This window comes from Helianthus annuus, chromosome 9 (assembly GCF_002127325.2).
Source record: "Helianthus annuus cultivar XRQ/B chromosome 9, HanXRQr2.0-SUNRISE, whole genome shotgun sequence".
Lineage (NCBI taxonomy): Eukaryota > Viridiplantae > Streptophyta > Magnoliopsida > Asterales > Asteraceae > Helianthus > Helianthus annuus.
This window is the reverse complement of record NC_035441.2, coordinates 161382758-161409513: the sequence shown is the minus strand read 5'-3', so window position 1 is coordinate 161409513 and position 26756 is coordinate 161382758. Positions and strand designations below refer to the sequence as shown.

At 38.2% G+C, this 26756-nt stretch overlaps 1 long non-coding RNA gene across 1 annotated transcript; it reads right to left on the bottom strand.

The window, feature by feature from the left end:
* Positions 1–500: 500 nt before the first annotated feature.
* LOC110879287 lies at positions 501–3280 on the bottom strand. Its single transcript, XR_002558601.2, has 3 exons — positions 3095–3280; positions 2264–2539; positions 501–2173 (listed from the first exon to the last, which is right to left on the bottom strand). It is a non-coding gene; the product is annotated as an uncharacterized LOC110879287 (long non-coding RNA).
* Between the last annotated feature and the right edge of the window lie 23476 nt (positions 3281–26756).

Sequence of the window (26756 nt, the reverse complement as noted above, 5' to 3'; positions counted from 1 at the left end):
TGCCACAACCACTTTGCAGAAGTGCACAAGCTTAGTCTTATTCTTGGATGGTCAAGTGGAATTACTTCAGCATCCTCCAACCCATTTATGACCATCCCTCTGTGTGTCCTTGAATATGTAAAATCTTTCATACGCAGTCCATACCCAGAAACTTTGTTAGCTACTTGGTTTTTATCCAGCAAGATTCTTGTAAATAACGTTGGTGTCTAATGACAATAAAACGTTCATCAGTGGATCTGATTCAAATAAATATGAGACTCCGATCCCAGGAAAGATAAATAGCACATTAATCTTTATGTTTTCTTTTAAGAAATTTGCCAACAAAAAGAAATTGCATTTATGATTATAAAAAGATTCTATGTATAGATATATCATCCACCACTCATATGTATATACGTAAGTATATACAAAAAAATATCATCCACCACACATATGTTCCCTGGTTTATATCCAAGTTTAATAGATGTGTTTTACAAAAGTACAAAAACTGAGTAATAAAATGAAAACACAAAGAAGATATCTTGGTAAATTCGTTATGCTTACGGAGACCTGACTCTTAAATATTACTATTGTTAATAATACAACACTCAGTTAAATCAAGTAAGGACTAAAAACATAACTGTATATAACTTCAAATATTCTTTTGTACATCTCTAGAATTACCAAGGATTGGTGATTTTGCAACCCCGTCTTGCAAAAGGACATTGAAGCTCTTGTTCAAGCTTTTCAAATGTAATTTGCTCTTCCCATCCAATAACGTCTTTGAAACAACAGAAAAAATCATGCACCTCAAGAAGGTTGCCAACTGCATGAGAAGACAGCCTTGAGCTAAGTAAACCTCCTTGAGGGAATGATTGCTTATCGAACACACTCTCTTCGATGAGCTAAGTAAACCATCTCGGCCACTATGTGTGTCTGAATATGGAAATCCCCAGTATAATCATCATAGATAAAATGTTGCTTAATTACACAACTCTTGCCAGCAACTGAGAAAAATTAACTAGCAATCAATTAACTTGCCATAAGTGATGGTTCACGATCTTCATGATGGCATGGCTTTATTGGAACGGGTGATGCGATCACTTTGATGTTCTTGTAATCAGGAATTTCTTGGTCTTATATAGTTTCTTTGATGGACGACTTCCGCTAGTTTAGCAGACAACAAACGATTTATGTAATTTATCTAATATACCTCTAACCAAGAACACATCATACCTCGTATATTATTGTAGCAGATTTAACAAACACACACCACGCAGACCTCCATTTGGGGCTTTCCATTGAACGTCTTCTTGCTCCATCAGGTAATGCAGCTTCCATATCCAATAAGTCCATCATCAGCCGCCTTATCATATGATGAGTGTTCCCCCAAAGTGGCTCTGACAATGACTCGGTGACAGTAAAGCTGCTACCAACCTCATGTTTGATTTTACAAGTAGAATTCTTGTGGTTTTCAAATTCAACACTCGTGAAGAATGTTTCATGGCATTTGACACAATGGTATCGAGATGGAAAAATGGGCCCCAGACAATCACACCTGTACCAATTCACCATGTCTTTCCTCTCGGCTTCTTTGCAGAGTTGGTTGCATCTGACTCCATACAAAAACCGTAGTATCGGGCCTCAATCAACATGGTTGCATTTGTAGCAAGACAATTACGAGAAGGAAGATTGTTCAAGCTTGTTGAACAAACCGTCTCTCCCCCCATTGACTCACTCCTTCCAGTGCGTTGACCACTTCGTAACATTGTGTTTTGCCATAGCAATATAGAATCTCTTAAGCTACCTGAGCATCCAAATCAACGCGTGCAACATTTGTGGGTGAGCAACAAAAGACGCTACAATCACTTTGCAGACAGTGAATGAGTTCAATCGCATTGCTGTCAGTAATCTTTACGGAAGTCCGCCTCGTGTTAGCAAGTAAGCAATTATATATTTCCGAAGCTGGTCTACCTGAGTTTTACTTGCTAGCTAATTTTGACCCTAGTTTTGAGTTTACGACCGAAGCTGGTCTACCTGACTTTTACTTACTAGCTCGGGAAACAGTTTACTGCGGACCAGAACCCCGTCTCTTCGATGAGCTAAGCAAACCATCTCGGCCACTATGTGTGTTTGAATATGGAAATCCCCAGTATAATCTTCTAAGATATAATGTTCCTTACACGGCTCTTGCCTGAGAAAAAACGGACAGTAACTAGCAATCAATTAACTTGCTACAAGTGCGACTCAATAACATGTAAATCAACGCCAAACATGAAACTACCTGTGCATCCAACTCAACGGCTGAAGCATTTGTAGGTGAGCAACACAAAGTGCCACAACCACTTTGCAGACAGTGCATGAGCTTAGTCTTATTCTTGGATGGTCAATTGGAATTACTTTAGCAACCTCCAACCCATCTATGACCATCCCTCAATGTGTCCTTGAATATGTAAATCCCCAGTGTAATCTTCATACGCAGCCGTTACCCATAAGCTTTTTTAGCTACTTAGTGTTGATCCAGAAGATTCTTCTGAATAAGGACTTGTCAAGTAGAAACCTGATTCAATGAAACGTTCTTCAGTGGATCTGATTCAAATAAAAATTTCATACTCCGATCCCAGGAAAGATAAATAGCACATCAATCTTTGTGTTTTCTTTTAAGAAATTTGCCAACAAAGAAAGATTGCATTTATGATTATACAGATTCAATGTATAGATATCTCATCGACCACTCATATGTATATATACAAAGAAATATCACCCACCACTCAAATGTTCCCTGGCTTACATCCTTATTTAATAGATGTGTTTTACAAAAGTAGAAAACTTGAGTTAAGAAAAAATGAAAACACAATTAAGATGTTATGGTAAATTCGTTATGCTTACATAGATTATTATAGTAATTAGAGTGTTTTCTACAGAAACCTGACTCTTAATTGTTAACAAAACAATGCTCAGTTAAATCAAGTAAGCACTAAAAACATTACTGTAACTTCAATTAAATTTTTTGTACATCTCCAGATCCTTTTGTTCTCTAGATAAACATTCAAATCCGCAAATAAACCCTTTCAAGATCAGAAGGAACCAGAAAACGAAACAAACATGTAATTACCTTAAACTAACGTTATGGCATGCGGAGGAGAGTCGTGTTTTCCAGAACGATTCGCCGGAAATGATGTCAACATCGATCTTGAAAGCGGTGTGGTATTTCGGATGGTTGGTCGACTTGAGAGGGGGGGATGACAGGAGTATGTTCGTGCAGCTAGGGTTTCTAATGTGCAACACGGCGCTATATATGTATTCGACAGAAGGTAACAAGTATATATAGAGTGAATAATTCCAAGGATAATACAAATGATACCAATAAAAAAAATGATAGAGTGAATATTCTTTATGAAACAAAAAAAAAATTGAAATAAAATGATAGAGTGAATAAAGTAGAGGAAAATAAAAACAACAACATCGTTAAATATTATTTATAAAAATAAATAAAATAACTAACTAAATTGAATTTTAATATAGTTCTTTCTTATATAATTTACTACAACTATAATATAATATTCATCCATTATATATGTTTAATATAACTAGTATTAAGCACCCCGCGTTGTGGCGAGGTTGAGCACTAATGCCACACTACTGGCAGCGACCACCGGACACTGAAGTTGCGGTGTTAATGCGAAGAAATTAAACCGAAACGTAAAACATAGAATAAAATAACTAAGTCGATCTAGGACCCGCGTATTACGATGAACCCATGTATATTTTTTCTCGTTTGACAGGTTCATCGTAATCTATATATAATATATATCATTACCACTATACAAACCATAATGCATACATTAAAACGACCATTGCATCAATATGTTGCAAAATATATTTATACAAGATTTTGGCTAAATTAATTAAATTATTATAAATAATGATAATTTACAAATAAAACAACACAACTTTGAATGGATCAAACCGACTGAACGTGGTAAGATAATGAAACCAATATTTGATTAGGGTACAAACACTTATTCACAATTTACAACCACACATGCATACAAAACAGAATGAATTTGGCAAGGTAATGAAACCATTATTTGATTAAGATACAACCACTTAAGCACAACTTACAACCAATATTTGATTAAGGTACAACCACTTAAACACAACTTACAACCAATATTTGATTAAGGTACAACCACTTAAACACAACTTACAACCAAACAGTTAAGCACAACTTACAACAAATATTTGATCAATAACAATCAAATATGCATACAAATGTTTCAAATTAATAGTATATAATATAAATTGCTATAACTATAATATAATATCCGTTTTATAGATGGGAAAACGTTTAAATGCGCAGTCTCCTAAAACTATGTTGAACTCTAGCATCTTAGATTTTGGGTTTTTCCTTTTAAATTTTTAGCTTGTAGATTTTAGAACTTTTTTTAGATCACTATATCTTTTTATTCGGCATCGTGTTTCTTCTTTATTTTCGTCGTTGTGTCTTTTTTGCGACTAATTGTGTCTTTTGTCATCGGCGGTATTATGTTATATTTTACAATCAATTGTAGTATATTTTACAATTCATTGTCTTTCTACTCATCCTAGATTTAGAAGACTGTGTAGGATAACACAACCATATCCTATGATAATGTACTTAAGATAATATGGCATGATAAGATACAATATAATATTATATAATAGTATATGTGTTGGTGCACTTGTGTCTGTACTTTGTCTGTATTCGGTCTGTATATAAACGATGTCCTCGGTAGTCTGTAAGTTGACCAAGTCAACCATCCTCCGGATTGACTTGGCCAACAGTTGGAACATGTTTAGTATGTATGTCTGTATCGAAGGATAGCCTCGAAGGATACTGTTGATCCTTCGAGGTGCACGAAAGATATGCTTCGAATGCTTAGACCTCGAAAGGTGATCTTTCGAGGTCCCTGCTGATCTTTCGAGTGACTTGTCTTCGATAGATGATCCTTCGGACCATCTATCGGATCCTTCGACCAGACATCATAGGCTGGGTATATATATACCCATGCAGTGTAGTGTGAAAGACAGAGATGCACACAGACAGACAGAAAGAAAGTTGAGAGCATTCTGTCCGAAACACACACACACACACACTTTGAGGGTTTGCAAACTGATTGTAAACATTGTGCTTGTAACCGGAAACTTTCTACGCATTAATACAAGTGGTGTTAATCGTTGAAGTCTTGTGTGTTCTTGTGTTTGTTCTTGCATCATCCCGGTTTGCTCGCTAGCTTGGATTCCGCACTCGCTAGTGAGTTTGTATAACAAGGTTTAGGTTTGTTCTCGATCCTCCGAGAAAAGGGACCTACAAGTGGTATCAGAGCTTGGCTCTTTACCTTGTTTAAAACCGGGTGTTGTTCAAGATCTTTGGTGTGTTTGAACACTTGGTTTAGCACCCGTTTTTGGTGGTTTTCTTGCTTGTTTAAACTGAAAAACGGTTTCTAAACCTTCGGGAGTGTTCAAGGTTGGGTTGGGTAACTTGAAAACTTGTTTTTAAGTGACTTTGATTTTTCCGGCAATATTTCCGGTGTGTTCAGGTGACCGGATTTTCTGGATAAGGGTGTCCATTTTGGGTAACCTTTTGAAAGTTGGTGAAAAGTCGTGTCTGCACATACCTTTCTGCCGAAAGTTGGTACACCAACCTGTCACTTTTCTCACCAACCCATCAGTACTTTTGTACTTGTGTCAGACCGTCGAAAGATAACTTTCGAGCTCGAAGGATCATCCTTCGATCAAGGAGATTCGAAAGATAACCATCCTTCGAACATCTTTCGAAGTCAGTGTGTTATCCTTCGAGTCAAGGAATCTTTTCGATAGATACATCCTTCGAGTTACTGTTCATTACGAAAGATAAGGATCCTTCGTGTTGGGTGAATCTTTCAAGGTTATCTTTCGAGATTATTGTTCGAGCCATCAACAGTGATCCTTCGAACACTGTTGATTCTTCGAACAAGTGTCATCTTTCGAGACCTTTGTTCGAAAGATAAGGATCTTTCAATCTTCGAAAGATAAGGAGAATCTTTCGAAATCATCTTTCGAAAGATAAGGATCCTTCGTATAGTCAATCTTTCGAAGTCAATCCTTCGAAGTCTTTGTTCGAAACTCAACAAGGATCTTTCGAACCTTGTTGATCATTCGAACAAGTATTGATCTTTCGAACAGGTTGCATCTTTCGGTTCTTATCTGTTTTGCACTTAACAGTTGTGTTTGTGTAGATTTTCAAGTGGCATTTTACAAAAATGAATTGTACAAGTCCTTGGGATTGGAGTTTGAACTCACAACATACTCAAGAACTAACCTCTATTGCAGATTGGGCAAAGAGTATGATTCCACAGCCATCAATAAGTGCAAGTCAATGGGGATTGCTGTTGAATCAATATCAAAACATACAGAATCCTGTAGTAGCGAGAGGAGAAGGATATGAAGCTATCAGAAAGACACGTCATGATCTGTTGAAGAAGAAGTTTGAATCATTTCAATTTTTAGAGAATGAAACCCTAAATGATATAATTACTCGGTATTACCGTTTGATGTGTGAGGTGTATTCTGGTGGTGTTCGTGTCTCTCAACAGGAAATGGTAGCACGTTTTGCTGATGCTCTACCACCAAAGTGCCAAAGTGGGGTTCATTCATTGAGCAGCTGAAGCATACGGGTACTCTGAATACAGTCAACATCTATGAATTCATTGAGAAGCTGGAACACAAGAATGACCAAGAAATCCGGAAAGCTCAGCGAGCTCTTGTTCCTCAAAACACAGAAATGTATTTGCCTGGTTTTGGTCCTTCAGCTAGTTCTAGTTCTGTTCAGCAACCGAAGCTTCAAACTGCTTTTGTGTCCAATACGAGTTCCTTTCCATTTCCTCAGTCAACAGCTGTTTCACAACCTCAATTCGATCCGAGGTCGTGCATTCCTGTCCCAACACAGCCACAACCTCAACCTCAAGTTTCCACAACAAAACCTCAATTTGACCAAAGCGTCGATTGTGGTACGGATATACAGTTGGGAAACGGTGACCAAACAAGAACTGCATTTTACGTTGAGATTGTCAAGAATGTCAATGATGGTCAATCTTCGGAAGATGATGACAGTTCAGGATACAGTGGCAGTTCAGATGAAGAATCCAATCTGAATGAAAGAATTGATTCTGAAGCTAATGATTTGTCGAATGAGGCTGACAAGAAATCTGGCTTGATCGAGAAAGCTGATGCTACATCGAAAGAAATGGAGAAGATTCTCACTGAAGATGGATCTTTCTCTTCTCAGACTGCCTTTGTGGATAATGTCACAGATTCTACAAGTCAGGTTCAAGCTAAAACTCCTAGCATATGTAGTGATTGTGCCGATATGAAACTTAAATGTGATGAATTGAAACGTGAATCTGAAACGGTTCATAGTCACAATCAAAGTTTGGTAATTGAACTGGCCAAATGCAAAGAGGCAAACATGGCGTTAACTCAAAACGAAAAGGAGTTTAAAACTGTGATTGAAACTCTAAAGAAAAGTGTTTCCGAATTGAACAAAGTTGTGTATCATAAACAAGTTAGTATTAACGACTATATCAACCTTGTTGAGGAAACCAAAAAGCAATTAGCCATTGCCCAATGCGAGCATGATGCGATCAAACAAAAATTGGATAGTTATTCTAACTCCCAATTTGTGCTTGATCACATCATCGAGGTTCAACAACCGAAAGGAAATCAGAAGGGGATAGGATATAAGAAATGTCTGCCCCCTTTGATGAACAACTATACCAAGATGCCCGATGAAGAGGAAATGCCTCGGTATGAACCCAGTGTGCCTCTTGATGTTGAGGAATTCGCTACTGGCCTAGGGTTCAAACCGGACAATTCATCGGAGGGCTCATCTGATAACAAAGAAAAGTCATCATGTGATTCAAATCAAAGTCCTCCAACTATTGAGGAATGTGATTCTTCAGATGATGAATCAGATGTGAATGAACAGGATGAATCACTTGATGAGGCGAAAGGAGTAGAAATTCCAATTGAGAATCATATTCTTTGTGATCCTCCTACTCCTGTCGTGCAACCTGTTGCCAAGAAAGTGATAAATCCTGTCAAAGATGTCAAGAATGACAAAGAAAGTGTGTTTGCTGTTAAAAGCAATAATTTGTTGTACACTTTGGTCGGAGATGTTAAAATTTATTCAAACAATGATTTTCCAATTAAAAATGTCAATCCATCCTTGATGGATAAAGTTTTTGAAGATAACACAAGCAAGTTTTTGGGAAAGACGATCCCTGGAGTTACTGTAACTCAATGTGATCCAATTCCAAAGGCTGAAATCAGAAAACAATTTGGAAATCAGAAATCACCGACAAAGCAACAACCAATTGCTTTTAAGGGTAAACAACAACAACGAGCTCCAAAGCCAAAGGCTAAGGTTGAATCAAAAGGAGCTCGTTACAAGAAGAAAGCAAAAGATGTTAAATTTGTAGCATCAAGGGGTACGGACAAAATTGAGACTTTTGAAAACAAATCAAACACCGATTTTGTACAACAAGTCAAGATTTTGAAACGAAACAGCGATAACAATTACACCCAACACACAAACGGGTGTGATGAACGAGCAAGTACCTCAGGTTCTACAGGTTCAACATCTGCCAGTCGAACAAATTCTCCTAAGTTTGGTGAAAGGAGAACTTGTTTCAAATGTGGGAAGTCTGGGCACATCATTAAAGATTGCACAAACTTGCCCAAACCAAATTTTGTTGAAAGAACCCCCTCTGAACAAGGTCACTCACAACGTCGTCCTGTTTCTCCAAAACGTGATAAACGCACAATTAAAGAACAAGAAACAAAACAACGACGTAAAAATGTAAAGGTGATCGAAAAGGCTTTAAAACCGGAAGCGGCGGTTAAACGGAAACCGAGTTTGTCACAACCATTAAAACCAGAAATTGTACATAATACACAATCTGGTAAACAAAAACAAAAATCTGGTAAACAAAAACAAACTTGGAAACCTAAATCAGGTGAAAGTTCAGGAGGAGGTGTTGTGCTTGAAAATTATCAGGAAGTTGAAATTACATTTCTTGATTCTCAGGGGCAACCCAAGTCTATGAAGGCTTGGGTCCCCCTCTCCAACTAATCTTTGAGTGAGTGTGCAGGAAGTTCCAGGAGGAACTATCGATAGTCATAGGATTATTGATAGTGGAATGTCCTTGCACAAGATAGGCGACAGAAGAAATTGTTGCCTTTGATGGAGAGAAAGAAAAGAAAAAGAAAATGTGGTTGAATGATGGTGCAAAATTCGACCAAATGAAGAACGTGACAAAATTTTGGTCATTATGGTTTTTGATCGGGTCCTCAGGAACGAATGAAGTGAAATGTGTGCCGATGCCTTTGCATGGATTGAACATCCGCACACCATTTCTGAAAGAGAAAGTCAAAGACCTTCGCTGGTACAATGTGGAAGACCAGCCGGACCCGGAGGTTTACGATTCTATTGCTGTCAAGAGACTTTTCAGTAGTTGCGAATTCGACTTTGAAGTCCACACCGGGTGGATATCCAGTTGGGAGAGTACTTAGATTCATTGCAATGCACGGAACAGTTGCAGGATACGCCTTTAAATTCTTAACCTCTTCTATACTTGTCGATATTTAAACTACTTTGTGAATTATTATTATCTCGAACAGCACTCTTTGACCTGACACGTTGATCTCGGATATCACCTCACACGTGATTGTTTCAATATGAAACACATCAATGTTGTCATGGTCCGCACCGCTTACCGACATGCCAACTCACTTTTCCAAAATTTGTTATATCTTTTCTGATAAAACTTAATTTTGGTAAACGGCATTAAGGTCAAGCAAGAGTAAACCAACATCAGAAAATCATTTTTGTAAATATCTTTGTGTTTTTAAATTTATCTTAGTTTATTGAATTTAGGGGGAGTAAATCCAAAAATCTGAAAATCCAAAAACATCGAAAAATTTCAAAAACACAAAAACAATAGAAAAACAAAAATGAGTTTCCTGGCGAGCAAAAGAGAAAATGATAGTACATCAGTGGTCTATCCAAATCTCTTTAAACCTTAAATGCAAAACGATAAGCAGCTCTATATAAGATGTATCGGTAGGCTCACATTCATTTTAAAGTGTGCAGGGTGATATAAATCTTAATCGACTGAAGATCAGGTGGGAACCATTCATTGGCATATGGTCTTAGTACCGAAATTTCGTTTGATAGATTGCCGAGGTTCTGAGATATTCGGTCTTTATGCTGCTTATCATCTGGGTATCATGGTTGTATCTTTTACCGAAAAATAACGGGGACGCAAGTCTAGATCTTCCATGATACTATACATACGTGTACATATTACATACTGCATTCGACCTCAATAAGTGATAAACAATCACATGTCCAAATCAAATAAGTGATAAAAATATCACATTTATCCGGGTGTCAAGTTCGTCTCTCTGCTGTACGGAAGTACTGACCTGTTCACGGACTTGCACCTGTGCCCTCATGCATACGAAAATCAAGTTCCTCATCAATAAGTGATTATATCACATAGGGCTTGTTTTCAAATCAAAATAAGTGAGTATCTCACAACTTATACGGTCAAACAGATGATAATCGGTATACTCACCGGTAAGATGAACTCTCGTGCATACCTTGATACGGGAATGTGTCGTGATGTGGATGAACACCGGTCGGTAAGTATAAATCATACCTTAACGTATCCCCTCGCCATGATTACATCTGATAAGTTGAGCTTAAGTGGACAACAATACCGATAATTGTTATAGGATGCTTATCTTAATGTTAACTAACTGAACAACAAGAGTGTTTTGGCATGACCGTACACTGATATGATTCCCTTACCCTCGAAACTCGCAAAAAGAATGTCTGTATATATTTATTTATTTACTGCTTAACTTTTATTGTTTTCTTCTTTTAAAACAGTTTCATCGTTTGGTGCATATCAGCACGACATTAGCGGTGATGTCGTTTGATAACACTCAAAGGATTTTAAATTGTTGTCTTTTAATTTCAAAAATACCAAAAAGATTTTAGGCTTGTTTTAATATAAACTTTATAAAAGCCAAAAAGATTTTCTTTCTACTTTATTTTCGATCGTACGATGTTGGAACTCGAGTCTTCGTTGCCTGAAACCTGAACGAAAACTGAATTGACTAAATCTTCATAAACGGTCGAAATTTGCAAGTTTTGAAAGTTAAACTAAAATTGACAAATTTATTAAACTTTCAAACTGTCGGACGGTGTTTGATTGTGACATGGCCATTCGTGTGTCACTTGTTTATGATTAACTATATTCCAAGCAGTTGTTCTCATTATGCGTTTAGATTTCTTACATGTGCAGATTCTAAAGGCTAGGAGAACATGGTCGATGACAAGCTTCGGGATGAAGACACAACGTGAAGGCACTCAACTGATGAAGATGATCGAGTTGCCGCTGGCCATCATCAACACCACAAGGATCTCACTTCATAAAGTTAAAGTATTTCACGAGCATAACTCAAGGTGGAGCTTATGCCAAGGGGGAGTTTGTCAACACACTTCCTACATGATACGGGTAGTTTGTTGATACACTCTCTGCTTTCAAGACGTGAAGACTTTGAAGATCCTCCGACATTGAAGACTTGAAAGGACATCAGAGTTTTGGTAACTCGAAGACCAAAGACCGTCGAAGTTCGAGACGAGTCTACAACTATAGAAGATAAAGACAAAGCTACAGCCAAGGGGGAGTTTGTTGGTGCACTTGTGTCTGTACTTTGTCTGTATTCGGTCTGTATATAAACGATGTCCTCGGTAGTCTGTAAGTTGACCAAGTCAACCATCCTCCGGATTGACTTGGCCAACAGTTGGAACATGTTTAGTATGTATGTCTGTATCGAAGGATAGCCTCGAAGGATACTGTTGATCCTTCGAGGTGCACGAAAGATATGCTTCGAATGCTTAGACCTCGAAAGGTGATCTTTCGAGGTCCCTGCTGATCTTTCGAGTGACTTGTCTTCGATAGATGATCCTTCGGACCATCTATCGGATCCTTCGACCAGACATCATAGGCTGGGTATATATATACCCATGCAGTGTAGTGTGAAAGACAGAGATGCACACAGACAGACAGAAAGAAAGTTGAGAGCATTCTGTCTGAAACACACACACACACACTTTGAGGGTTTGCAAACTGATTGTAAACATTGTGCTTGTAACCGGAAACTTTCTACGCATTAATACAAGTGGTGTTAATCGTTGAAGTCTTGTGTGTTCTTGTGTTTGTTCTTGCATCATCCCGGTTTGCTCGCTAGCTTGGATTCCGCACTCGCTAGTGAGTTTGTATAACAAGGTTTAGGTTTGTTCTCGATCCTCCGAGAAAAGGGACCTACAATATGATGTGATATGATATAACATAGAGGTATGTAATGTGATATAATTAAATTTTAGTTTAAGTAAGAGCTTTTATATGTGGGTCTCCATATTTATTCTCAAATCCAAATTTTGAAAATTTTCTCTATTTTGTTCATCGGAATCTCCATATCCATCTCTATCTTCAAAATCTAGAGTTTTATGAATAACAGTTTTCCATATATAGAGATCCATTACTCGTCATACCTATAACTATAAATGAAGTGATTATCCAATAAAGATAAATATGTTAAAATAAATGTTTATGCGTGAGATAGAGATGGTGTGATTTTCGGTTTATAATTACGCACATAACAAACATTAAGACAATAATAACAGATGTTTTTGAGATGGTTGTTCATGAGAAAGAGACAAAAAACAAGTATGTTTCGTAGGGAAGTGAGTCCACGAAATAAGCCCAATGGAAATTCAATCAAAGTCCGCGAAAGAGTAAAGTAATAAGTCCACTCTTTTGTAGAATGTAGAATATGACAAACACCAATGTTTCATGAATGAATTTTTTGTGAAATGTTATATTGGACGAAAGACCAATAGTTCGTGATATAAGACAAAAACAGAAAGATTATTTGTTCGATTATATGTTTCTCAAGAATTGAAAACTGTGAAAAGTTGGTGAGAAGTTACTATTTTAAGCAGAATTGATCCTGACTAAGGAACGAAGGTTTATGCATATCCAGATACGGTTAATAACAGAATTGGAAACTTCAGCTTTTCAAAATATTTTGAAGGTTATCTTTTCAACAGGGTATATTCCAGTTACTTTTCCGGCCAAACACCTCACCGGAAAAATTGGCAAAACAAGATTTTTGCAAAAATTTTAAGAAAACCCGAATTTTAACATGTCTCCATGTGTTTACACAAGGGTTTTGTGAAATTTTTTCGCAAAACAACAAGTTTTCTTAAACTTTTATAACCCATTTTGCTTCAAAAACTTGAAAAGCCTTGTTTAATGTTCAACAAACTTTTAGAAATTTACTCCAAAACACAACGCAAAACTTGTTTTAACAAGGAAGAGAGCCACGGCTCTAACTGTTCTGCAAGTGACCTTTTATAGTCAAAGAACAACAACCCAATGAGAAGGATACTGGGCCCAATAAAGGAGGCCCACGAAGAACATGAATCCATGAAAGATTGGGATCTTTCGTCCAATACACCAACCAACGAAGAATCATCAGGTGAAGCATGTTCTTCGTTGTTGTTTTTTTTTTGTTGATGGTGAAGAAATATCAAATCTACGAAATATGTCATGTTTTTCGTGGATATCAGGACCAACAGTAAAAGGATATTAGTGAGATGCAAGGCCCAATATGCATTAGTTGTTGAAATGCATGGCAGTATTCGATCAAGCATATCTAGCATCCATGGATAAGTTATTCACATGACATCATCATGGTGATGACAGTTCACGGCTCTTTGTGCTTCATGTGTCGATCTTAGGGGCCACGACGGAGGAATGTCGCGACGTCGGTATTGAGCCGAACCAAACAGAGCCACATCCACACAAAACTGTATCAACAATTCAGCAGATTTCTCGCAAATCAACAATTCACGGGTTGAAATCGGATCGAAAAACAGGCTTGAAACAACAACCGAAACATCTTACACGATTCTAACGCAACCGACGAACGCAAGCGTCAATTACCGACTTCCAACATAATTCTAAGTGTTTCTGACCCTAAACAAACATTTTACGACATTCCTTGAATTTCGGGTGCGAAAACGGACTTTAGAAACGTATCTGGGATGCATAAAAGACTAGGAACACGATATTGGGCTTTAGGCCTAACCGACACATACCCTAGGTGTAAATACCTACACCTACACACTTACACCTCACAAAGACACAATCCTCTCCCTCTCCTCACTTAACTCTCTTTGCTCTCTTTCTCTAAGATGACTGACGTTGAATATTGTCTTGTATTGTTTGTGTTCTTTGCTCGGTTTCATACCCGCTTGGTTTCCGCACTTGCGGGTTTGTTCGGTAACAAGGATACGGTTAACTAGATCCTCCGCTAGTGGACCTACAAGTGTTATCAGAGCTTTGGCTCTCATCCTTGTTAAAACCGAGCCGTGTGTCGAGATTTCGAACTTTGTTCTTGAAGGATTTTCAGAAAAAATGTGTGTGTTTTGAAGGTTATATGTGTTAAATATCTGAAAAACTTGTTTTTTTTTGTTAAAAATTTTCATAAAAACCTTTTTAATCTCATAAAACGATTAGGTTTTTCTTAAAATTTTTAGCAAATTTGTGTTCGGAAAACTTTCCGGTAAAGTTGTTTGGCTGGAAAAAGTGACCGGAATTTATCATCTTTAAAGGATAATCTTAAAAAAATTGAAAAAGGAAAATCTCACCAACCTTCCTTGTGTTTAGGAAAAGATCTTGCTTTAACAGGAAAAATTTACCAACTTTTACCTACTGACACATCCATCCTTGCCTGTGAAAAAACGCTTTCAAATTTTAGTCAACAAAGAACTCTTTTTAGTCAACAAATCTCCTTTTGTCTGGTTCCCCCACGAAAAAACCCCATACGAACAATATGTTTTTTGTCTGATTTAATATGTGTGATTTTCCACGAAGAAGGTTTTAGGCTTGTTAGTGCTTTCATGGATTGAATTGTCTTTGGGCGTTGCCACTTAAGTCTTTTCCATTTTTCGTGAGGTTCATTCCTTGTCAATTAAATCTTCATTTGGACTTCACAAAATATCACTTGGGCCTCTAGTTCACAAAGAATCCTAACTAATAGGATTTAACTTCTTTTCATGTGGGCCAACATTCAATATTCATATCCATTAATTCTTAGTGGATATTAATTTTCACATCAATTATTAGTGGACTTTGGTGCTTTGTTGACATCATTTTTAGTGGTCTCTTTTCTAATACAAATAGGTTCACAAAAGCTTTACAATTGACTTTTAAGTTGGTTATTTTCTATCCACTATGACTTCAGATTGGTGGGGTTGGAAACCTGATCCTAATGTGGATATGTATACGAGTAAAGGTTCAGGTCCAGTCCCTTCATGGGCTCAGACTCCCACATCTTCGTCATCAGCACAATTGAGTTCAATCACAGCAAATCAGTGGGCTTTTGTTACAAACCAAAACCAAAGTATTCAAAGTGTTCTTTTGAGCGAAAATGAAACCGGTAGTAACAACCGCCTACCAAAGCTCATGCATATGAACGAGTATCTCGGATGGCAAGAGAGATTTCATACGTATATTCTTGGGCAATACACGGAGTTGTGGTTGTCTTTTACCAAGGAATTCGATCAAGCATTTGAAGAAGCCGGTTCAACTGCTGCGACATTTGGGGATCTTTCTGTCGATGATAAGATATGATTTAGAAAAGAAAGCATTCTCAATTCTAACTCAAACCTTAAACAAAGATATTTATCATCAGTTTATGGGATTCAAAACAACAAAAAGTCTGTGGGATGCACTAAAGGCAAGAGGTCAAGGAAATGCGTCGTCACGCAAACTGAGACATGATCTGCTCAAAAAGAAGTTCAACGACTTCATGTGTATGGAAAGGGAGTCGCTGGGAGACATGACAAGTCGATTTTATCACCTGCTGAGTGAGATGGGTAGTTTTAAGGTCACGGTAACTCCGGAAGAGGTTATCACAAAGTTTGCCGACATATTGCCAGCTCAATGGAATGGTTTCTTGGAGATTCTGAAATATAATGGCACACTAGCTACAACCAACGTCCATGATTTCATTCAACTCTTGGAGAACAAAAATCAAGATGAAATCAGGAAGGCAAAAAGAGTGCTGGCACCACAAAATCCTGAGATGTACTATGGAAATTGTGGAGGTATCAGCACGGTTGCAAGACCTGCTCAACATGCTCAGCTACAAACGACATTTATCTCGAGCACTGATACGTATGGAACACCACAACCAGCTGCCCCTGAGCAAAGCTACCAGTCTACTGGAGTACCATCATTTCTTGATCTAAACTACAAAGGTCAACAACAAGCCTGTTATGGAAACACTTGATCAACAGTCAATGCTGGTCAACCAACTAATCTAAACACAGTTCGGCTAGACACTTCAAGTTTCTCAAAAGTGAGTGTTGAGGTGGCAAAGGAACATATGGAGTTGTTAAACACTTTGGTGAGCGCCTACTGTGGGTTGGTAGCAGGGCAAATTGGGAACATCAATTTGGCTCAGGAAGATTATCAACAAATTGATAAGGATGAAATGGATTTGATGGATATCAAGTGGGCATTTGCTAGTGCTGTGAGGGGAGCAAAAGACTTCATGGAAAGAACCGGTAGAACGAGCTTGGAAAGCAAGAAAGATACCAAGTATGGGTTCGATAAGCAAGCAGTCAAGTGTTTCAACTGTGGTGAATAGGGCTATTTCAAACGTGAATGTACTAAGCTAGCTCAGCATGGGAACCATAATCCGTTCAGAAATCAAGGCAACCAACCGATCCAGAATCAGAACAAGAATAATGAACGTGCCTTGATGCATGCAAACAATTCTCATCAAGCAGGTCCATCAAACAACAACCAAGCTCTTGTGGTACAAGTTGATGAAGGTTGTGACTGGTCAATTCAACTGGGTAGCGGTGATCAAGGTGGAATAGCTTGTTTTGCTGAAGTGGTCAAGGATCTAAAACTAGCGTTGGTGGAGAATCTTCAGATGAAGATAGTTCTGGTTATAGTGGAAGCTCAGATGAGGAAACCTCAAGTTCAGGAGAAGACAGTACGGATGAAGTGTCACATGAGACCATTGATGCAGATGTTGAGGAGCTTTTGAGTGAAGCTAAAGCAGGGAATGACCGAAGATCAATTCTGGTGGATCAAGCTGCTTATTCTTTTTCTTCTCATCATTCAACCTTTATGGCTAATGTTGGCAGTTCGTCAAGTCAGGTACGTGTCGATGAACCTAAATCTGATAAATGTGATAATTGTGTTGATTTAGGTGCTAGATTGTCTGACTTGCAAAGCAAATATGATGATTTGCAAAGCAAGTATGACGTGACATTTATCCATAATCAAAGTTTGATCCTGGATCTTTCGAAATGCACAGAGGCCAACTTGTTCCCTAAAAATCATGAAAAAGAATTTAAGAAAGTAAATGACACATTAAGGGAAGATAAGACCGAGCTAGTAGAAACGGTTTCAAGAAAACAAACTGCTATAAATAATTACATCACTAGGCTCGAGGAAGCACAAAAGGAGTTGGCCTGTGTCAAGTGTGAAAATGAGGCGATCCAGCTTAGATTAGATAGTTACTCAAACTCTAGGTATGTGCTGGATCACATCATTCACATACAGAAAAAGAAGAATGATCACGTGCATTGGATATAAGAAGTGTCCTCCACCTGTTAGACACAATTATACTGCCATGCCTGATGAGGAGGATAAACCTCAATTTGAGCCATCTGTTCCTTTAGATGTTGAGGAATTCACAGGTGGACTTGGTTACAAGAAGGAAGTATCATCAGATTCGGATGTGTCAGCGGATACGAAAGTATCAACTGATGAACAAAATCAGGATCCTCCGGTCACTGTTGAGGATGCTAGTCACTGTTGAGGATGCTGATTCTTCAGATGATGAATCCGATGATACTGCCTCTGCACAGTCTGATGCCGTTATCAAAGAAGATGACATACCTCTCGAGAATCACATTCTATGTGATCCTCCCGTAAAACCTGCTAAGACTGTTCGAGTCGAGTCCACTTCTGCACAAGAGTCTGAGAGTGTGAATTTGTTGTACACTCTAGTTGGTGATAATAAAGTTTATTCAAACAAAGATTTTCCAATTAAAAATGTAAATCAATCTTTAATCAGTAAAGTATTTGAGGATTCGACAAGTAAGTTTTTGGGAGATTCGAGCTCACGAGTTGTGGTAACACAATGTCCTCCGATTCCAAAACCTGAGATTCGAAAACAATATGGCAATCAGAAATTACCAACAGAGAAAATTCAGCAAAATCACACTAAACCAAAAGGAAAATCAACAACTCAAGGTCGAAAGGAACAAATCAAGAGGAAGAACAAAAAGGTAAACTTTGTGAAGTCGAAAGGAACTGATAAACTTAAAACATTTGAAAACAAATCTAACATAGATTATGTTAATCACGTTAAAATTTTGAAAAGAGATGGTCAAAACATTTCAGGTCCAAGTACTTCGAAATCACAAAGTCGATCAACGAGACATCAACATGATACTTCGGGGTTTGTTGAACGAAGATCATGTTTCGAGTGTGGTGATTTTGGACATATCATTTGAAATTATCCATATCTTCATAAGTTAAAAGCTAAAGTTGATGTTCCCCGTGAGCAAAATTACCAAAGGCGATCTGTTTCTCAAAAACAAGATCCCCGTCTTGTGAAAGAAAGGGAGAAAAACAGAAACGCAAGCAAATCAAGGTAATTGAAAAGGCTCTTAAAACCAATGTGGTTCAAAAACAACCTATTTCAGTTAAACTAGAAATTTCAAAAATTTCAAAAACTTCAAACAATCACGAAGTTAAAATTTCAAACAATCAAACTGGCAAAACTCAACAGACATGGAAACCTAAATCGGTCACAAACTCAGGGGGAGCATCACCATTTCCAAATCATCGGGAAGTTGAAATAACTTTTGTCAATGAAAATGGAAGACCCAAGTCCACGAAGGCTTGGTTCCCCATCTCCAACTGATCATTTGAGTACATGTGCAGGGTGTTCCAGGAGGAACTATCAGTAGTCTTTGGATTGTTAATAGTGGGGCGTCTAGGCACATGACTAGCGACATGAGACTTCTCTACGACGTTAAATCTATTAGAGGAGGTTATATTGCTTTCGCTGGAGATAAAGGCGGGTATATTACTGGTGAAGGAATGGTTTCCAACGGGGTTGTCAGTTTTGACAAGATCAACTTTGTGCAACAGCTTGATCACAATCTTCTATGTGTTTCTCAAATCTGTGATAAGAAGTTTTCGGTGCACTTTGATGCTAATGGATGTTATGTGCTGAAGCCCGGTTTCAAGATACCCAAAGACTGGATTCTCTTATCTGCACCAAGGATTAATGATTTGTATGTCCTTGATATGAGCCAAGCAATTACAATGTCTGCACAAGTAACGTGTTTTGTTTCTAAAGCCATAGAAAAGGCAACAATCTCTTGGCACAGGCGGATGGGACACATTCACCTAAGAAAAATGAATCATCTGGTGAATAATGAGTTAGTAACTGGTGTTCCCGTCAAAAACTTTCATCTACAAGACGTCTGTGTTTCGTGCCAGAAAGGAAAACAAAGTAAGAAATCGCACCCGATAAAGAAAATCAACACGGTTGTAGTGTCGCTTGAACGCTTGCACATGGATTTATTCGGTCCGGTCAAGCATAAAAGCATCAATAATGACTTGTACTGCCTCGTGGTGACAGATGATTATTCAAGATTTTCTTGGGTGGCGTTTATGGCACATAAAAGTGAAACTTTCGAAATTATCAAAAACTTGATCACAACGATTGAGAATTTGTATACTTTGAAAGTAAGACGCATAGGCAGCGACAATGGAACTGAATTTAAGAATCATGCTATGGAGGAGTTCTGTAGATCCAAAGGCATTCTTCATGAATTCAGTGCCAGATACACTCCTCAACAAAATGGCGTTGCTGAGCGTAAGAATAGAACATTGATCGAAACTGTTAGGACTATGTTGGTAGAGTCACAGTTGCCCATTCCGTTCTGGAGTGAAGCTGTGGCCTCTGTATGCTACACAATGAACCGAGTCCTTACATTAAAAAGACACAACAAGACCTACTTTGAGCTACTGCACACGGAAACCAGACTTACAATTTCTTGAACCGTTTGGGGCTCCTTGCACTGTGATCGATCCAGATGGAAAGTTTGGAGCAAAAGCAATTGAGGGATACTTTCTTGGGTATGCCACCCCAAATTTAAGAGTTTGGAATCTCGAAACAAAAAGGATCGAGGAATGGTCTAAAGTTAGAGTACAAAGGCACACCATGCCAGTCAGATGTCCGAGTCAGCCATGGATGTTTGAGTACGATGACTTTTTCAATTCAATCAATATTGAAGAAGAAGTAGTGGATGCTGCAGCACAGATGTTTTTCGAGAGTGACAGCACAACAGATTCACCGTTGGTTCGTCTGATTATTGTCAACAATCAAGAATCATCATCAGTTAACACTAATGCTCTCGAGAATGAGGATTTTCACGATGCTACTGAACTGAACGACTTCAGAGGATGGTGAATTTCTTGATGCAGACCAAAAAGCTCCTGCAACAGTTGTGCATGGTACTTCTTAGGCTACACCCCCTGAGGACTGTCCTAAAACAGCTGAAGCTACCGCATCATCCTCTTCGCCAGTCCAGGGTATTGATTTGGTTGTTGATCTCAACTTCAACAATCTGGGTATAAATGTTCCAGTTCCAGATAATCCAGAAATAAGAATCCATAATACCCATCCTCGACAAAATATCATTGGTAATGTTCATAGTGGCAAGCAGACGAGGAATAAGTTGAGAAACAACAACAATGCTGGCTTGTATGCAGCAATTAGAGAATCGGGTTTGCAGAATGATTGGTCTTTCGCGTGTTATGTTTCACAAGAAGAACCAAAGTCTTGGAAAGAAGCGTTAAAGGATAATTCTTGGGTGGAAGCTATAGGAGGAACTTCAACAATTCCAGAAGCTTGGTGTCTAGAAACTAGTTCAGAAGCGTGAGAACTACAAGAAGATTGGCACCCGTTGGGTTTTCAAATGCAAAAAGGATGACCGTAGAGTACTTTCGAAGACAAGCGAGATTAGTTGTTCAAGGTTTTTGTCAGGTTGAAGGGATAGACTACAACGAGGTTTATGTACCGGTTGCACGTCTTGAAACTATTCGGATCTTTCTTGCCAATGCTTCCTGTAGGTCCCGTTTTTCCGGTGGATCTATAACGAAAACCTATCCTTGTTTATAACAAACACGGTAACGGGTTCGGAATCCCCATGACGGTGTAAACCAAACACAGTTAATAACAATACGGAATAACCAATGAAACACAATCTATTGATTAAACGGGATGAGAACCGAGAACAACTGATATACACACAGTTTTACAGAATAACTCTCTCCGGGTATTCTCTCATCTAGTTTCAAAGTGAAATCAGAAAGCTGTTTATATAGTATCCTGGGCCTTAACTACAACGAAACACATAGGGGCTCGACGAAACAAACATTGGACCAGTCATTGGGCCTGAAGAAGCCCAATCACACGAAGAAACAGGAGTGTTTCGTCGCGTTTCGTCATGTAATGTGATGAAACACTTGTGTTTCACCGTGGCTTTGTCCTGTAGTGGGTTAAACACAAAGTGTTTCTTCATGTTTTTGTCCTTTATGGATGAAACACAAAGTGTTTCTCCATGTTTCGTCAGGAGGGGCATTGGCCCAAAGAAGGTTAAGCCCAAAGTCCAGGTTTGGCCCACATGAAGATGTTTTGGCCAAGAGACTCAGTAAACACATAAACAAATAATACCCTAAATGCAACATGAAATGTTTGTTTATACATTACAAATTAAACAGAACAAACTTGTCAGATCCAAGTTGGATAGGAGGATATCCGACTTGGTCTTCATTCCGTTAGAGGCTCGAACTGAACGTGCCGCGTCCACACAAAAATGTATCAACAAACTCCCCCTTGGACGCTGCTGTGATGGTTCGACTTCCATGTCTTTCATGTCGGAGGATCTTCAAAGTCTTCACGCGTCGTAAGAAGAATGTGTATCAACAAACTCCCCATTTCATTTAGGAAGTGTGTTAACAAACTCCCCCTTAGAATGAACTCTCCATTGAGTCATGCTTGTGAATCTTTTGATCGTCAAGTCTTTAGATCCTTGTGGTGTTGATGAGTGGTCAGCAGCAACTCTATCATCATTATCCTTTGAGTGCCTTCACGTTGTGTCTTCATTCCGAAGCTTGTCATCGAACATGTTCTCCTCGCCTTTAGCATCTGCACATGCAAGAAAAACTAAACGCATAATGAGAACAACCGCTTGGAATATAGTTTCCATAAACAAACGACACATGTGAGATCAAATCTCAATCAACTGCCAACTGACAACAGTTTGAAAGTTTAAAAATTTTCAATTTTAATCCTTTAACTTTCAAAACTCGTTAACTTCGACTGTTTATGAAGATGCAATTGTTTTCCGGCTTACGATCAGGATTTTGGGTATGATAGACTCGAGTTCTAACATCGGTCAATCAAAATAAACTAGAAGCAAAATCTTTTTGGATTTTATAAAGTTTATATTAAAACATACCTAAAATCTTTTTGGTATTTTTCATTTTTCAAATGTAAAGACGGAAAACAATAAATAAATATATACAAAGATGCAGAAACGAAATACAGTAAATAAATATTTACAGACATTCTTTTTGCGAGTTTCGAGGGTAAGAGAATCATATCAGTGTATGGTCACGCCAAAACGCTCTTTTTGTTCAATTAGTTAACATTTAGATAAGCATCCTATAACGATTATCGGTATTGTTGTCCACTTAAGCTCAACTTATCAGATGTAATCATGGCGAGGGGATACGTTAAGATATGATTTATACTTACCGACCAGTGTTCATCCACACACGACACATTCCCGTATCAAGGTATGCATGAGGATTCATCTTACCGGTGAGTATACCGATTATCATCTGTTTGACCGTATATGATGTGAGATTCTCACTTATTTTGATTGAAAACAAGCCCTATGTGATATAATCACTTATTGATGAGGAACTTGATTTTCAGATGCATGAAGGGCACAAGAGCAAGTCCGTGAACAGGTCAGTACTTTCGTACAGCAAAGAGACGAACTTGACTCCCGGATAAATGTGATATTTTATCACTTATTTGAGGGACATGTGATTGTTGATCACTTATTGAGGTCGAATGCAATATGTACACGTATGTATAGTATCATGGAAGATCTAGACTTGCGTCCCCATTATTTTTCGGTAAAAGATACAACCATGATACCCAGATGATAAGCAGCACAAAGACCGAATATCTCAGAACCTCGGCAATCTCTCAAACGAAATTTCGGTACTAAGACCATATGCCAATGAATGGTTCCCACCTGGTCTTCAGTCGATTTAAGTTTATATCACCCTGCACACTTTAAAATGATTGTGAGCCTACCGATACATCTTATATAGAGCTGCTTAACATTTTTCATTTTGCATTCAGTTCGAAGAGGTTTAGACAGACCACTGATGTACTATCACATTCTCTTTTTCTCGCCAGGAAATTCATTTTTGTTTTTCTAATGTTTTTGTGTTTTTAAATTTTTCGATGTTTTTGGATTATTCAAATTTTGGATTTACTCCCCCTAAAATCAACAAACTATGATAAATTTTAAAAAAACACAAAGGTATTTACAAAAACGATTTCCCGATGTCGGTTAACTCATGTTTTACCTCAATGCCGTTTACCAAAATTAATTTTAATCAGAAATGATTTTATCGAATTTTGGAAAAATCAGTTGCCATGTTGGTAATCGGTGTGGACCATGACAACATTGACGAGTTTCATAGTGAAACAATCACGTGTGAGGTGATATTTGAGTTCAACGTGTCAGGCCAAAGAGTGCTGTACGAGATAATAATTCATAAAGCAACTTAAATATCGACAAAGTATAGGAGAGATTAGAAATTTAAAACCGTATTCTGCAACTGCTTCATGCATTGCCAGAAATCTGAGCGCTCTCCTTAACTGGATATCACCCGGTGTGGATTTCAAAGTCGATTTTGTAGCTACTGAAAAATCTCTTCACAGCAACACGATCAAAAACCTTTGGTTTCGACTGGTCTTCCACATTGCACCAGCGAAGGTCTTTGTCTTTCTCTTGAGAAGTAGTGTGTGGTTGTTCAATCCACGCCAAGGCATCCGCACACCCGGTTAGTTTGTTCAATAAACACATTTTCTTCAATCACACCGCGAAGAAATGTACACTGTACGTTCATTTTGTCGATTGTGAACTTCAGACGTGTTGCAGGTGCGTACATTTTGATTTGAATCTATCACGGGGACCCGATCAAGGCCTTTAACAATCACATTTAATGAATGATTTTCATTTTGTCGAAGTTACCAATTTCTTTCAACAGACAATTCTGTCAACTTTTTCTTTTTCTCTCCATCAAAGGCAACAATTTCTTCTGTCGCCTATCTTGTGCAAGGACATTCCACTATCAATAATCCTATGACTATCGATAGCTCCTCCTGGAACTTCCTGCACATTCACTCAGAGATTAGTTGGAGAGGGGGACCCAAGCCTTCATAGACTTGGGTTGCCCTGAGAATCAAGAAATGTAATTTCAATTTCCTGATGATTTTCAAACACAGCACCTCCCCCTGAACTTTCACCCGTTTTAGGTTTCCAAGTTTGTTTTTGTTTACCAGATTGAGTTTTGTAAACAGATTTTGAAACTTCTGGTTTTAATGGTTGTGAAGAACTTGGTTCCCTTTTGACTGTTTTGGCTTCAGATTTTAAAGCCTTTTCAACAGCTTTGACGTTTTGACGTCGTTGTTTTGTTTCTTGTTCTTTAACAGTTCGTTTATCATGTTTTGGGTAAACAGGACGACGTTGTGGGTGAACCTTTTCAGGTGGGGCTCTTTCAACAAAATTTGGTTTGGGCGAGTTTGTGCAGTCTTTAATGATGTGCCCAAACTTCCCACATTTGAAACACGTTCTCCTTTCAACAAACTTAGGAGAATTTGATCGACTGGCAGATGTCGAACCTGTAGAACCTGAGGTACTTGCTCTTTCATCACACCCATTTGTATGTTGAGTGTAATTGTTTTGATTGTTACGTTTTAAAATCTTGACTTGTTGTACAAAATCGGTGTTTGATTTGTTTTCAAAAGTCTCAATTTTATCCGTACCCTTTGATGCTACAAATTTGACATTACTGTTTTTCTTCTGATAACGAGCTCCTTTTGTTTCAAATTTTGATTTTGAAACGTTGGGCCTTTGAGCTCGTTGAACTGGTTGTTTGCCCTTAGCAGCAATAGGTTGTTGTTTTGTCGGTGATTTTTGATTTCCGAATTGTTTCCTGATTTCAGCTTTTGGAATTGGATCACATTGTGTTACCACAACTCCGGGGATGGTCTTTCCCAAAAATTTATTCGTGTTGTCTTCAAAAACTTTATCAATCAAAGATGGATTGACATTTTTAATTGGAAAATCATTATCCGAATAAATTTTAGCATCACCGACCAAAGTATACAACACGTTATTGCTCTTAACAGCAAACACACATTCTTTGTCATCCTTGACATTCTTGACAGGATCTATCACTTGCTTGGCAACAGGTTGCACAGTAGGAGTAGGAGGATCACACAGAATATGATTCTCAATTGGAATTTCTACTCCTTTCGTCTCATCAAGTGATTCATCCTAGTCAATTACATCTGATTCATCATCTGAAGAATCATAGTCCTTAATGGTTGGAGGACTTTGATTTGAAGCACATGATGACTTTTCTTTGTTATCAGATGAGCCCTCCGATGAATTGTCCGGTTTGAACCCTAGGCCAGTAGTAACTTCCTCGTAATCAAGAGGCACACTGGGTTCATACCGAGGCATATCCTCTTCATCGGGCATTCTGGTATAGTTGTGTCTCAAAGGGGGTGGACACGCCTTATACCCTACGCCTTTCATGTTTCCCTTAAGTTGTTGAACGTCGATGATGTGATCGAGCACAAATCGGGAGTTAGAATAACTCTCCAATTTTTGCTTGATAGCATCATGCTCGCATTTGGCAATGGCTAGTTCCTTTTTGGTTTCCTCGACGATGTTAATGTAATCGTTAATACTAACTTGTTTATGATAAACAACTTTGTTCACTTCGGAAACACTTTTCTTTAAGGTTTCAATTACAGATTTAAATTCCTTTTCGTTTCTAACCAGAGCCATATTTGCCTCTTTGCACTTTGACAGTTCAATAACCAAACTCTGATTGTGACTATGAACCATTTCAGATTCACGTATCAATTCAGCACATTCATGTTTCATCTTAGCACAATCAATACATATGCTAGGAGTTTCAGATTTTACCTGACCTGTAGAAACTGTGATATTAGCCATAAAGGCAGTCTGAGAAGAGAAAGATCCATCTTCAGTGAGGATCTTCTCCTTTTCTTCTGATGTAGCATCAACTTTCTTGATCAAGTCAGATTTCTTGTTCGCATCATTCGACAAATTATGAGCTTCAGAATCCATTCCCTCCTTCACGTCCGATTCTGAACTGTAATCACTCACACCTGAACCATCTTCATCAGTACTGCCACTATATCTTGAACTATCATCATTT